Source organism: Bos javanicus, chromosome 25 (genome assembly GCF_032452875.1).
Source record: "Bos javanicus breed banteng chromosome 25, ARS-OSU_banteng_1.0, whole genome shotgun sequence".
In the NCBI taxonomy this organism is placed as follows: Eukaryota; Metazoa; Chordata; class Mammalia; order Artiodactyla; family Bovidae; genus Bos; species Bos javanicus.
This window is the reverse complement of record NC_083892.1, coordinates 18,103,757-18,116,135: the sequence shown is the minus strand read 5'-3', so window position 1 is coordinate 18,116,135 and position 12,379 is coordinate 18,103,757. Positions and strand designations below refer to the sequence as shown.

Below are 12,379 nucleotides of genomic sequence, written 5' to 3'. Positions count from 1 at the left end.
GAACCCACTTGACAGGGACTCAAACTCAGCTAAGACCATCTTTCAACTGAGATCACACACTTGGTTTAAGGACTTAATGAAGCTCAGATTCTTGATGTCTCATCACTGAAAGAATTCAGACACTCCACAGACAGAATGTGGGCCATCTCAGAAGGTAAGAGTGGCCTTGAAATATGGCATGTTTAACTTTTATGGGCTGGGTAACTTATAGGCTAATGTGTGAGAGAATTATTCCAGTTATTTTGGGGAGAGGATGGAGATTTCCAGGAATTGGGCCACCCACTGCCTGTTTTGGGTCTTTGATAGCCTTGGAAATGTCATGGTGCAGATGGCTGTGTCACTTAGCTTGCTGATGTTTATGATGAGAGTATACTGAGATTCAAAGTGTAGTGGAAGTAGACTAATTGTCGCCTTTGACTGATTTGGTTCTAGTCACTTTATGTCATGTCCTCAGGCTCTGTCATTCTTGTAAAGTGTGTCCGCTGCCTTCTTCCCTCCTGTTTCAGTTATTTCTTGCCTCAAAATCTTATCTCCAAATTTATTGGCCTGTTGTGTGGCAAGCAGAGCAAGCTTGGACTTGATCATAATTTCTGCCACCATCAGGTTAGGTAGGGTCCTCTGGGATGCCCAGAAGATTCCTACAGGGGCTGGTCCAGGGGAGCTTTTCAAAAGGAATGACTTTAAAAGCTGAACCACATGTTCAGTTGAGCTCTCAGTAGAGGGAGAGGAAAAGTGGAGAACAAAGGGAATTTTAGTAGGAAAAAGGCAGGGGCAGACTCTGAGAGGGAGGAAGAGGCTGTTAAAGGGAAAAACCACAGGCCCCAAATGGCATCACTTGTTTTAAATCCATGATGCCAAACCTAAATTTAATACCTGGGTTAATTATAGTTTCAGCCTTTACCAGAAATGTAATCTTAACCAATGAGTTTCGAATTTTTTTATCAGCACCAATGAGATAATTTGATGGGCCTTCTATACCTGTCAGAGAAAGAAGAGCCTCTGCAGATAAAACTGAAAGGTTGCTGCCACAAGCCATGAACACTTGGATTCGTGGCCTAATGAGGAGAGGAATTCAATCTGGGGCCAGAGACAAGGCTCGATTACTCAAAACTTTTTGTGTAATAAAGTTTTATTAAAGTATAAAAGAGATGGTGAAAACTTCTGACGTAGACATCAGAAGGGGACAGAAAGAGTGCCCCCTTGCTAATTTTTAGCAAGGAGTTATATACCTATTAGCAAGCTGCTACTTAGAGAAAAGAAATGCCTCAAAACTGAGAGACTGGCACCGGGCCTCTCACCTCCAACATGCATTTTGAGATAGCATTGACTCACTCAAGGTGAGTCATCCGGAGCCAAAAAGCCATTGACGTGAATCTTGAAGAAAGGCAGATTTCCAAGTAAATACATAGTTCATTAACAGAGCTTAAGGAAGACATTTCCATGAGAAAAATGCATTGGTTAGCTCAAGGTTTGAGATAAAGTTAAGTTCAGGTGGACCAGGTGTCACCATGACAACACAGGATTAGAAAAGAGAAAAAAAAGAAGTCTTCCACTTGCAGTTTATTTCCTCCTGTCACTTGGGGACCTCTGTCTGGCCTTCCTACTGAGGCTATCAACACTCTTAAAACCCTTGCTCTTGCCTTTCCTTCTCCACTAAAAGATGTCCTGGTCTAAAAATAATCCTTTCTTTTCTTTCGCTAATAGCTCCCTTGCTCCTCCATTTTTCCTATAAAAACCTGTTTCGTGCTACCCTGGGAGCACCTTCCAGATTGCTAGATGAGATTGTGCCCTGTTCATGAATCATTGAATAAAGCCAATTAGATCTTCAAATGTATCTGGTTAAACTTTGTATTTTAACAAGAATTTTAAAAAGTTTTGTTTTCCCGCTGGAAAGTTTTGAAGGGATCTTGGCAGGGTTTCCCAATTCCTTACAGGAAAAGGGGTGGGAACAGTGAGGGGCTGCTATGCAACTACAGGTTGCAATCCCTGATGCTGGGAAAGGTTGAGGGCTTGAGGAGGAGAAGGTGAAAGAGGATGAGATGGTTGGATGGCATCACCAACTCAATGGACATGAGTTTGGGCAAACTCTGGGAGATAACGAAAGACAGGGAAGCCTGGCATGCTGAAGTCCATGGGGGTGGCAAAGAGTTGGACATGACTGAGTCACTGAACAACTGGGCTCCGGTGGCTCAGCTGGTAAAGAATCCCCCCACAGTGCAGGAGACCTGTGTTCAACCCCTGGGTTGGGAAGATCCTATGGAGAAGGGGAAGGCTACCCACTCCAGTATTCGGGCCTGGAGAAATTCATGCACTGTATACTCCATGGGGTCACAGAGTCAGACACGACTGAACAACTTTCACTTTTACTTTTCGGTCTCTTTACCTGTTAAATGGAGATTATAATACTTTCTTCTTAGGAGATTATAATACTTTTCTTTCTTCCTTCTTATAATAGTTCAAATTGGATTGGATCAGTTTTCTCAAAAGTGGGTTTCACAATGGGATTTTAGATGAGCAATTTTCATGGTCATGATTATTTTGTTGTTATTGTCAACTAACGACAAATTGGCACTTGCTAAGGGCATTTGCCATCTGCCCCTGTGGAGATTGAACCCTGTGCTCTTGCAGCTATTGACCTTCAACAAGACCTAGAGGGAGTTCAAAGTGGAGAATGAGGCAACTAATCCTTTTGTCTTCTTACATCTAGAAAGGTTGCAGAAACCAGTAATCGAGAAACCAAGCACCACACTCAGAGAGTTGGAGAACTCAGGTTTATTATGCCGGTGGGCCCAGAGGAGTTAACACTCCAAGCTCTGAGCCCTGAGCAAAGGAGTTACAGAGTTTTTATAGACAGACTCTAGTGGGCCACACTAGCTGCTAATAGGCTGGTTTAAATTCAGGGGTTTTGAGCGCAGGAGCAGCAGTCAAGATGGGGAGGGGGATGCCTGAGCTTTACACAGACAGGTATGATCAAGCATGTTTGCAGGGGCCAGGCAATTGCAAAGAGCAGGACAAGGGTAAGTGAGATAAGCTCCAGTTCCTAGTATTGTAAGTCCCCACTTTCTGAGACTATTTGACCTACCTATGTGATCCAGACTTTGCAAAGAGTAGGCTGAGTTACAGAGGCAGAACGAGCAGGAGGTTATGTAAAATTTTAACTTTTCCTCTGCATTTCCCTCTCTTGATGCTTCTATCACTCTTTGTAGAAAACATCATCTCATGTTTTGGTAGGACGTTCAGAGTGCCCCATTATTTCGGGGTCTATTGAGGTATTACCATTTGTAACGTTATGGATTCAATCTGAGAGGTTATGAACTGGGTTGCATTGAGAATACAAGGGCCAAACAAGAGCGTCGCAAAGAGCATGAAGAGAGGACCTGTTAAAGGGAGAAATCACGATGCCCAGCTCCAGACATTGTTCCAGTCACCCCAGGAATTAGCTAGTTTCTCTCTCTTTTTTATGATTTGTTCCTTTAGCTGTTTGACCATGTCCCTGACTATTTCTGATTGGTTTACATAAAAGCAGCATTCTTCATTCAAGAAGAGGCAGAGTCCTCTCCTGTCAGCTGTCAGTAGGTCTACTAGTAGGTTGACTAGTCAACTTCTGGAGTGACTAGAGTAGGGCTCAACATCCTTTGTGTATGAGGGCCATTGTCTTTGGAACCGGAACTTGAGGAGGTTTTGGGGGTCCCAAACTGCTTTCCAAGTGTCCTCATCACAGAAAGTAGCTGCCTTCTTGACTCTGACATGGTGGATCCCAGGGATGACACCTATAACTTTAACAGCAGTAGGGGTTGCCAGGATGGCTATGTGAGAGCCTGTTCAAACTTGCTGAAGTGTTTTTTTTTTTCCCCTAATCTTTAACCCTCATCAGACCTCATCTCCTGGCTGATAGGGATGAACCCAATTGCCCAAAGGACTGGGTGTCCTTTCTAAGTTTTCTCAGGTGATATGGCAGAAGACTTTTCCAGGGCCTGGAGATGTTGGGACACCTCCAGTTCAGCTGGTTGTTGGTGGTCTCCCTTGAGCATTTTTATCATTAGGGGTGGTCTCCCATGTAAGATCTCAAAGGGACAAATAGCCTGAGGACCTTGGGGTGCATTTACAGAAGGAGATGAGAGTCCACAGAATAAGGCAGCTTGTCCTAGCACTGTCTGGGTGTTGGCCGGGGGTACTCTTGTCGTACTGCTACTTGGAGAAACATAAGAAAGATTAATAGAAGTAGTAAAGCTGCTAGGGGGGCTAGCCAGGAGAACCAGGTCCAGACATTGGTTTGTGACATTCGTGTTTCTCTATATATGGGAAGATGCAAGAATTTGGACTCATAAAAATCTTTACCTGAAAACATCTGACTATCTGAAGGCCTGTTTTTCCAGGGTTTTCCCAGAGCACAGAGTGCCTTATTTTTTGTCTTCACCCTGAACTCCTTTCAAGGGGGTGTTGAAGGTCAGCATCTTACAGTGGTCCTATTTAATCTTTGTAGAGGCAGCTGGCAAGGGCCAACTTCCAGTCAGCAGGGCCCCTTCATAGCTACATATTTGACCATGTTTTGGGGCATTTCATAGTCATTGTGTCCCATGGTGCTGGGAAGGCTCATTCCCAGGTCTAAGAAAGATTCCATTGACAGGCCACTCAATGTCTTGTCACTAGACCAGGCCTTGTAAGCAGCAAAAGTCTCTGGACCATACCTGTCTTAAACTAGCCTCTTGGAGTAAGAAAATATTTCCTCTCGTTGTTTCTTCCCATATCTAGAGATACATTATTACAATTATTGGTCCCATATGGAACTTCATATCAACATTTTATCACAGGCTCAGTCACACATTTGGTAACATAAGAAATAATCTTTGGAAGCAAGCTACATAGAAAATAATATAGCTAGCAGTTATTAGTAAAGTCAAAAGCAAGAATTTAAGTCAAGAACTTTCACTGGATATAGCCCAGTATGCCCCAGGTCATCTGACTCAGTTAAATGATTATAGACAAGTGTCAAACACCTGGCTGTACATCATGGAACATCTGACCTTTATCCAAAGATTGGTTACTGAGATAAGCTTTAGAAAAAAATCTGATTGTCCTTTTTAATAACTTAATTAAGCCTTTTAGCAATATAACATAACAAAGAACTATCTCAGAAGTGAGTCTTAGTAAGTACAGGCCTTAATTAACAAAACTAGAATTTAATATTCAGTGAAACATAATTTTTTCTTTTCTTGGAGAGTTCATTGTGAGGGCATTAACACTGTAGCCAGGTAAGGCTTTAACCCATCAAATAAAAATGCAGTCTCTCAGGGAGCCAGGAAAAGCCAAGCAGTTGTCTTGGATTTCCCATAGCCCTGGCTCTTTGATTTTCAGCTGTTGTTCATCCATTTTTAATTTCCTGATATAGGACCAGACTATTGCCATGTTTTAATGACATCAGGATAGCAAAAGTCTAACTGTGACGGGTTATTTTTGTTGTTGTTGAAGCAGAATGGGCTTTGTCTACATGTACCATAATCTTAAATAATGTTTATTTACTTTGCCAACATAACAAAAAGATTTTAAAAACAAATATAGCTCACTTAAAGGCAAAGAAATTCATAATCTGTTATTGAAAGCTGTATTTTAAGAAAACTTTGTTCTCTAAACAGAGAGAAGACCAAATCTCAGTCTGGTACACTTACTATTAATAACAAAATTTGTTTATCTGCTTAATCTTAGAAAGTATTTTTCATAAATCTTGAAGAACTAACAGTATTTTTCTAAAGGCATGAGAGTAAAACCATAGAAGGCATGTTTAAAACCTGATTCTATTGCAATTGGCAAAGAAACCTGGTCATAACCCTTTAACATGATAACTAGAATTATAATTGACCATATTTTATCAGGGCATATCAGATCTATATGAATTTCACATAATTTTAGGATATCTATATTAGTAACATCAACCATACAGTATAACATGAAAAGATTTATCACCCATTTAACAGTACTTACCATGTAATTTAACATGTCCAGTGAACCAAGCTAGCTTAATAGCTCTTTGGGATGTCTCAGGGGCCCTCTGAAGCATCCCAAAGCTAGCTAGAAGTCAAGTTATTTAGGAAGTTTTGTCAATAAATGTCAAAAGGGTTTATAACAGTCAGGTAGGATCATATAAGTTACTGCAAAATAATAGTTATTTACTTAGCCAAAGTTAACAAAAGATTTTAAAGGTAAATATAGAACAGATCAATTAAGAGATAAAGAAACTTAAATCTATTATTAAAAGCTGTTCAACATCTGAAGAAAGTATATCTTTTTAACAGAGACAGGCCAAATTCAAGTTTTGCACCTGCTTACTTTAAACTCATTTAGGTAAACTTAATTAAATTTATTTTAAACTTAGTTAGTCCTAACCACGCACAAACTTTTTTAGGGTCCATTTTCCACAAACATTTTAATTACTTTCTGTAACACCCACCTGTAAGTCAGACCTACTTTCTTTTCCCTTTATAAAATGTAATTTTGTTTTTTATATCATCTTTATTAAAAACATGCATCTTATTTCCTTATTAGATTAGCAAACAAACATTAATACTAGATATTTAATATTGAATATTTCCCAGTTTACTTTAGCCTGAAATTTATTTAGGTTAATTATTTGTGTATTTAGAATTGTTCGATTTGTAAGCGCTTACTTTTCTTTAGGCCAATTAAATTAGAACTCATTTACAACTTCAACAATATTATCAGAAAAAAAAAAAAAAACATACACTGAGACCTACATAAATACAGACAGACAGACAGAGATCTTATAGCTTTCTGTTTGAAATTTAAAATATCTCTTTGACTCCTTTTTTTTCTTTGCTTGAAGTTCTCCTTTGCCCAAGGCTGAGGTCTCAGGCCAAGCGGGCTGTGTATTTCAAGGACACGGAAAGGGTTAACTTCAAGCTTTTTCCTAGGCAGGCCTTTTAACAAGCTAGTTGTTTTTAATTGCATATGCAAAAAGAATTGGTTTTGCAGTTTACAAAAGGAAAAATTTCTCTCACTCTGTTCAATCAGCAATCGTGCACTCACAATCATTCAGTGGCTATCACAATGCCTCCCTTCTCCCAAGTCCCCAGGTTTCCTTAACTGTTGCTCCCTTCCTGGGAGCTCCAAGGAGGTTATCAGTCACAATGCCTCCCTTCTCCTGAGCCCCCAGGTTTCTTTAACTGTTGCTCCTTTCCTGGGAGCTCCAAAGAAGTTATCAGTCACAGTGCCTCCCTTGTCCTGAGTCCTCAGTTCTCCCTATCTGATGCCCCTTTCCTGGGAGCTCAGTCTCTCTGGGAGGTACCTCCTGGGAGGTATCAGTCTCCTCTTCTATCCGTTGAGGTAGGACCTAACTGGGAACTGGCCCCGGGGCCTTACCTGATCCTGTGGCCATTCCTGGTGAGTTGGTCTGCCCCTCCAACGAGTCCAGTCAGGGCTCAGCCTTCTAGAGAGTCAGAACACCGATCCGAAAGAGAACCCAGAATACTGTCAGGTGGTGGGTCTCCTTGTTTGTCTCGGGTTCCTTCGCTCCAGCCTGGCCGAGCCACCAATTTGGTGGCTCAAGGGGCTGGCGTGGTTGTAATCTCACTGGGGCCTCCAGAAATGTTGCAGAAACCAGTGATCGAGAAACCAAGCACCACACTTGGAGAGTTGGAGAACTCGGATTTATTATGCTGGTGGGCCCAGAGGAGTTAACACTCCAAGCTCTGAGCCCTGAACCAAGCGTTTTTATAGACAGACTGTAGTGGGCAACACTAGCTGCTAATAGGCTGGTTTAAACTAAGGGGTTTCTCCCACAGTCAAGATGGGGAGAGGGATGCCTGAGCTTTACACAGACAGGGATGATTACACAGGTTTGCAGGGGCCAGCAATTGCAAAGAGCAAGACAAGGGTGAAGAAGATAAGCTTCAGTTCCTAGTATTCTAAGTCCCCACTTTCTGAGACTGTGACCTGTGTGATCCAGACAGGAGCAAGCTGAGTTACAGAGGCAGAACAAGTGGGAAGTTATGTAAAATTTTAACTTTTCCTCTTCAGAAAAGCACTAAATCATTTCACGGTGACACCAGCTCCTCTTGACTAACATAAAAGTTTTTGTAAAAGAAACACTTGATTGCATGGAACTCCCTCACCTCTTTGTGTCACTCTTTTCACCACATTGTAGGCCAATAAATCTGAGAGATGAGAGGTTGAGGCAAGGAAGAGACTTTATTCAGGGAGTCACTGACTGAGAAATAGCAGGCTAGTGCCTCAAAATACCCATCTTGCTGGGGTCTGGATGCCAAGTCCTTTGGTAGAGTCAGAGAGAAAGAAGCAGTATGGAACTAAAGTCCAAAGGCAGAAGAGAGAGGGAGAGGCAGTGGGGAAGTAAAGTGAAAGGGTCTTCAGTCTTGCAAAACATCTCCAAGGGAATGGCCTGTCTTTGGAAGGGGTGTGTTAAGTTCCTATATTCAAAGTTTGTTTGGCAGGGTCACTTTATCTCCCTATAAGGTGAACCTAAGCACTTTAGTTTACACATAGGCAGAGGGGTAAGGTCCTTTTAAGCAAGCCTCTATGTATGATTATCCACTCCAGTACTATTGCCTGGAAAACCCCATGGACAGAGGAGCCTGGTAGGCTACAGTCCATGGGGTTGCGAAGAGTCGGACACGACTGAGCAACTTCACTTCACTTCACATGTATGATCATAAAACCACAAAAGCAACAAAAAGCAAGCCAAAGAAACAGGTTCCAACATGAAGTCAGAACTGGCTTCTTCTCTGCAACATTTGAAACAGTTTCTCAGACAGCTCTGAGAAACTGCTCCAAAGAGGTAAGCATGGAAAGGTCGATATATATATGTGATTTTGGTGAAGAAGAAGTTCATGTAATCAAGCACACATTTTTGCAAAAGATTTAGTTAGTCCTGAGGAGCTGATGTCACCATGGAAGTGCTACCAAGTCCAAGCTCACTCTGCTTGCCGCATGAATCTGAGACACAAGGTATTGGGGCAAGGAAGATGACTTTGGAAAGCCCCTGAATGAGAAGATTGAAGAGTGGTATCTCAAAATCGCCATCTTACTAGAGGCTGGGTACCAGATTCTGTTATAGAACAGAGATGGGGGGAGGTGAGAAAATAAAGCAAAAAGGCAAAATAGAGAGACAATGAGAAAGTAAAAAGGGCCGTGTGTGTGTGTGAAGTCGCTCAGTTTTGTCTCATTCTGCGACCCCGTGGACTGTAGCCCGCCAGGCTCCTCTGTCCATGGGATTCTCCAGGCAAGAATACTGGAGTGGGTTGCCATTTCCTTCTCCAGGGGATCTTCTCAACCCAGGGATCAAACCCTGGTCTTGTGGATTGCAGGCAGACGCTTTATCCTCTGAGCCACCAGGGAAGTCAATAAGTCTCGTGAAACGTGTCTGGGAACAGCCAGCCTCAGGGAAGGGATGTGTTAATCTCTTCTTTCTTGCAGCTATTCACAGGTGGCAGGGTCAGATTATTTCTCTGTGAGCTGAAAAAAGGCACTTTAGTTCCACAGTCAGGCAGAGGGGCAGGATTCTCTGAGGCAGGACATTTTGTATGATTATAATAACAAAAACAAAGGAAAACAAGTCAATGAAACAGTTCCAACATGGAGCCAGAATGGGGTTTTCCCTGCAACAAAGGAATTTAGTGCTTTTCCAGATAAGAGGAGATGCAAGAATTGGGCTCATTAAAATCTCCTAAAAATATCAAACTATCTGAAGGCCTATTCTGTCAGTTTTCCAAAGCACAGAGTGTCTCAGTCTTCATCTCCACTCTAAACTCCCTCCTGGGCTTGTTGAAGGTCATCAGCCACAGCAGCACATGATTTAACCCTTGTAGAAGTAGACAGCAAATGCCAATTTGTAGTTGACAATCCGCATTAGAAAAAAAGCTAACAGAACTACAGACTCCTCTTTTAATGCATAGTATATTGCTTAGGGTTTAGATGTGGGCATTGAAAGGTAAGTTTCTTTCCAGCACAGACGGTGTGTGGCTAAAGCTACAATCCTGATGGTAGAATAGGAATGAGTAAAGATTGAGGTGAGGATTTCAGCAGAGCCTCTAGCACAATGCTCAGCAAGGAATAAATTGCTGATAAAGTGATAAAATTTGCTATTGCGTCACTACCAATGATTTCTGAGTCAGTGTGCTGGTGGCTCCCTATGTAAGGCAGTTGAGAGCTTTGCTTCTTATTTTTTGGAGCTGAACTGGGCTGAGGCTACTGTGAGAGAATTAACTGAGGGGCTCATTGTGTTGGAGGAGGGGGAGGGCAAGTGGTCCTAAGGGGAAGGGAAGGGAACTGGGTTTCCTCCACCCTTTATTATCTTTGCCTAGTTAAGACTGAAGTCTGAAAAAGGGCCCTGGGTGGAGAGCTTTGAATACAAGTGAAGAACACTTTGCTTCAGCCCAGGGTGTAGGGAAGTGGAGCCCAGAGAACATCAGCCCGGAATGCAAGGCAGCTGAGGCTTAGAGAAGAAAGCCGTGTAACTACAGTGACAGAAATGATAGGTGCTGCCTCCCCAGGTGTGATTCCCAGGCTTTCAGGGAACTGACATTTTGGAGCTTATTAGGAATTCCAGGAGCACCCAACCAAGACCACAAGCCTCAGTACTAGAGCACTGGTGATGTGAGTTGGACACGCATGTTTTCTTTGCCTCTGGTGACCCCTCCTGTTAGCTGTTGTGCAAATTGCCAGTCCTCTGAACTTCCACCTTCATACAATAATAAAGCAAATTTGCCCAGTCCAGAAATGTCAGAAAGAAAAGATATAAAAACAAGTTTTTTCTTTTTTAAGGACTACTGAAATGGTGGGAGGTATGTTTCTCTGATGTAAACCTTCAGTGTCTCCCTAGCACTCATAGAAAAACAAAATTCCTAAACCAGTCTATCCCGAATCAATCGTGAATCAGTAACTGAGATATTTTTCCCTCATGACTAGCAGCAATCTTATGCTGACATGTGCACTTGTGTGCACATACCCTTTCACAAAAATCGTATATATACTGACTCCCCCACTACCTCTTCTGAGCAGTTCCTCAGAACAATCTGAGAGACTGCCCCTGAGCTATAGTCCTCAGTAAGCCTCCAAATAAAACTGAAATTTACACTTTTTACATGTATTTTTATTTCAATTGACATATCTATAAAATGAGAGTATTAACAATACCTGCCCGACAGGATGGTTGAGAATTTAAAAATTTAGAATTGAGCTGAGTGTGAGCTGTTATTAGAAACACGAAACCTGTCTTTTCCAAACCAAGCTCTTTGCACATGCTGTATCCTGTGTTCAGAAAGCTTGTTCCTAATTTTCTTAGTTTACTTCCACTTTTCCTTTGATACCAGCTCACTGGGAACTTCCTTATGGAAATTCATCTCAGAACCCTGAGTCCTCTCTATTCTTGATCAGTCTCCCAATCTGTGTTTTAACAGTACTCTTTGCTTCATGACATTTTTAACATCCATGCCTTATTTGCATTATTCTTCGATGGGTAACATCAACCTCACCATTAGACTGTAAACTCCACAAGGGTAGTGTTGAAGAGGGAAACAGAACAGGCTCCATCGTGAAAGCACGACTCCATCTTGGGCCAGACAGTGGACTTTGAGCTATATGTCCAGTATCTAGGGAAAGGACATACCAACTGGAAAACCAGAGCCCCCTGGATGGAAGAGCCCCAGGGCTCGTACCTAGACTCTCTGTCGCCTTAAAGAATACCCTAATTGTCTGTGTAACCGAATAGAATCATAAATTCTATTATGTTTTTTGGGGTATGACCACAGGCCTACTGATAATTGTCCACTGTTAACCACCTAGGCCTAAGGCATATGAATCACGGGTTATCTTTGATTGTATCTTTCTTTTCCTTTGTTCAGACTAGTTTCAGGGACTTTGGGGAGGTGGGTTTGGGCAGGTACACTTAGAGTATATAAGGTTTTCAGAAAAACTGGTTGAGGTCCTTGGCTAGGAAGAGACTCTGGCTTGGGCCCGCCGGTGTAATAAACTGCACTCCACTATCCACATTGTCCTTCTGAGTGAGTGTTTCCCAGAAGGTGTGGCTACAACATTTGGTGCACTGGCTGGGAAACTCCTCACTTTGAGGAGACAACTCCCATTTGGGAGTACTCCGAGGCCTTGTGGCTCGAATCTTCTAGAAGGGGGATGGCGCCTCGCCCCTCTGGAAGGATTCTGCTTCTCAACGCCCAGACCTTTCATGTTAGCTCAGGTGAGGAGGAACCCACCCATCAAGGAGGAAGAGGGGGCCTGATCACCCCCCTGGGAGGAACTAGAAGGGGCACAGACCCACAGGAGACTGGAAGAGGCAGGTGGCGGCAATTGCTTGGTACACAGGTTGATGAGTTGGTTAGGGCTTAGGAAGGAAATT

The 12,379-nt window shown here is 42.5% G+C and overlaps 1 protein-coding gene across 4 annotated transcripts in view; it reads right to left on the bottom strand.

Moving 5' to 3' along the window:
* LOC133238342 (acyl-coenzyme A synthetase ACSM2B, mitochondrial-like) overlaps window positions 1-7,709 on the bottom strand; it is an 80,179-nt gene extending 72,470 nt beyond the window's left edge. Inside the window, exon 1 of one of the 4 annotated variants that reach the window (XM_061401315.1) lies at window positions 7,375-7,709. The gene's annotated coding sequence lies outside the window, so the exon portion shown is untranslated. The remainder of the gene's footprint in view (window positions 1-7,374) is intronic. The other 3 variants (XM_061401313.1, XM_061401314.1, XM_061401316.1) reach the window with 3 other exon arrangements.
* Between the last annotated feature and the right edge of the window lie 4,670 nt (window positions 7,710-12,379).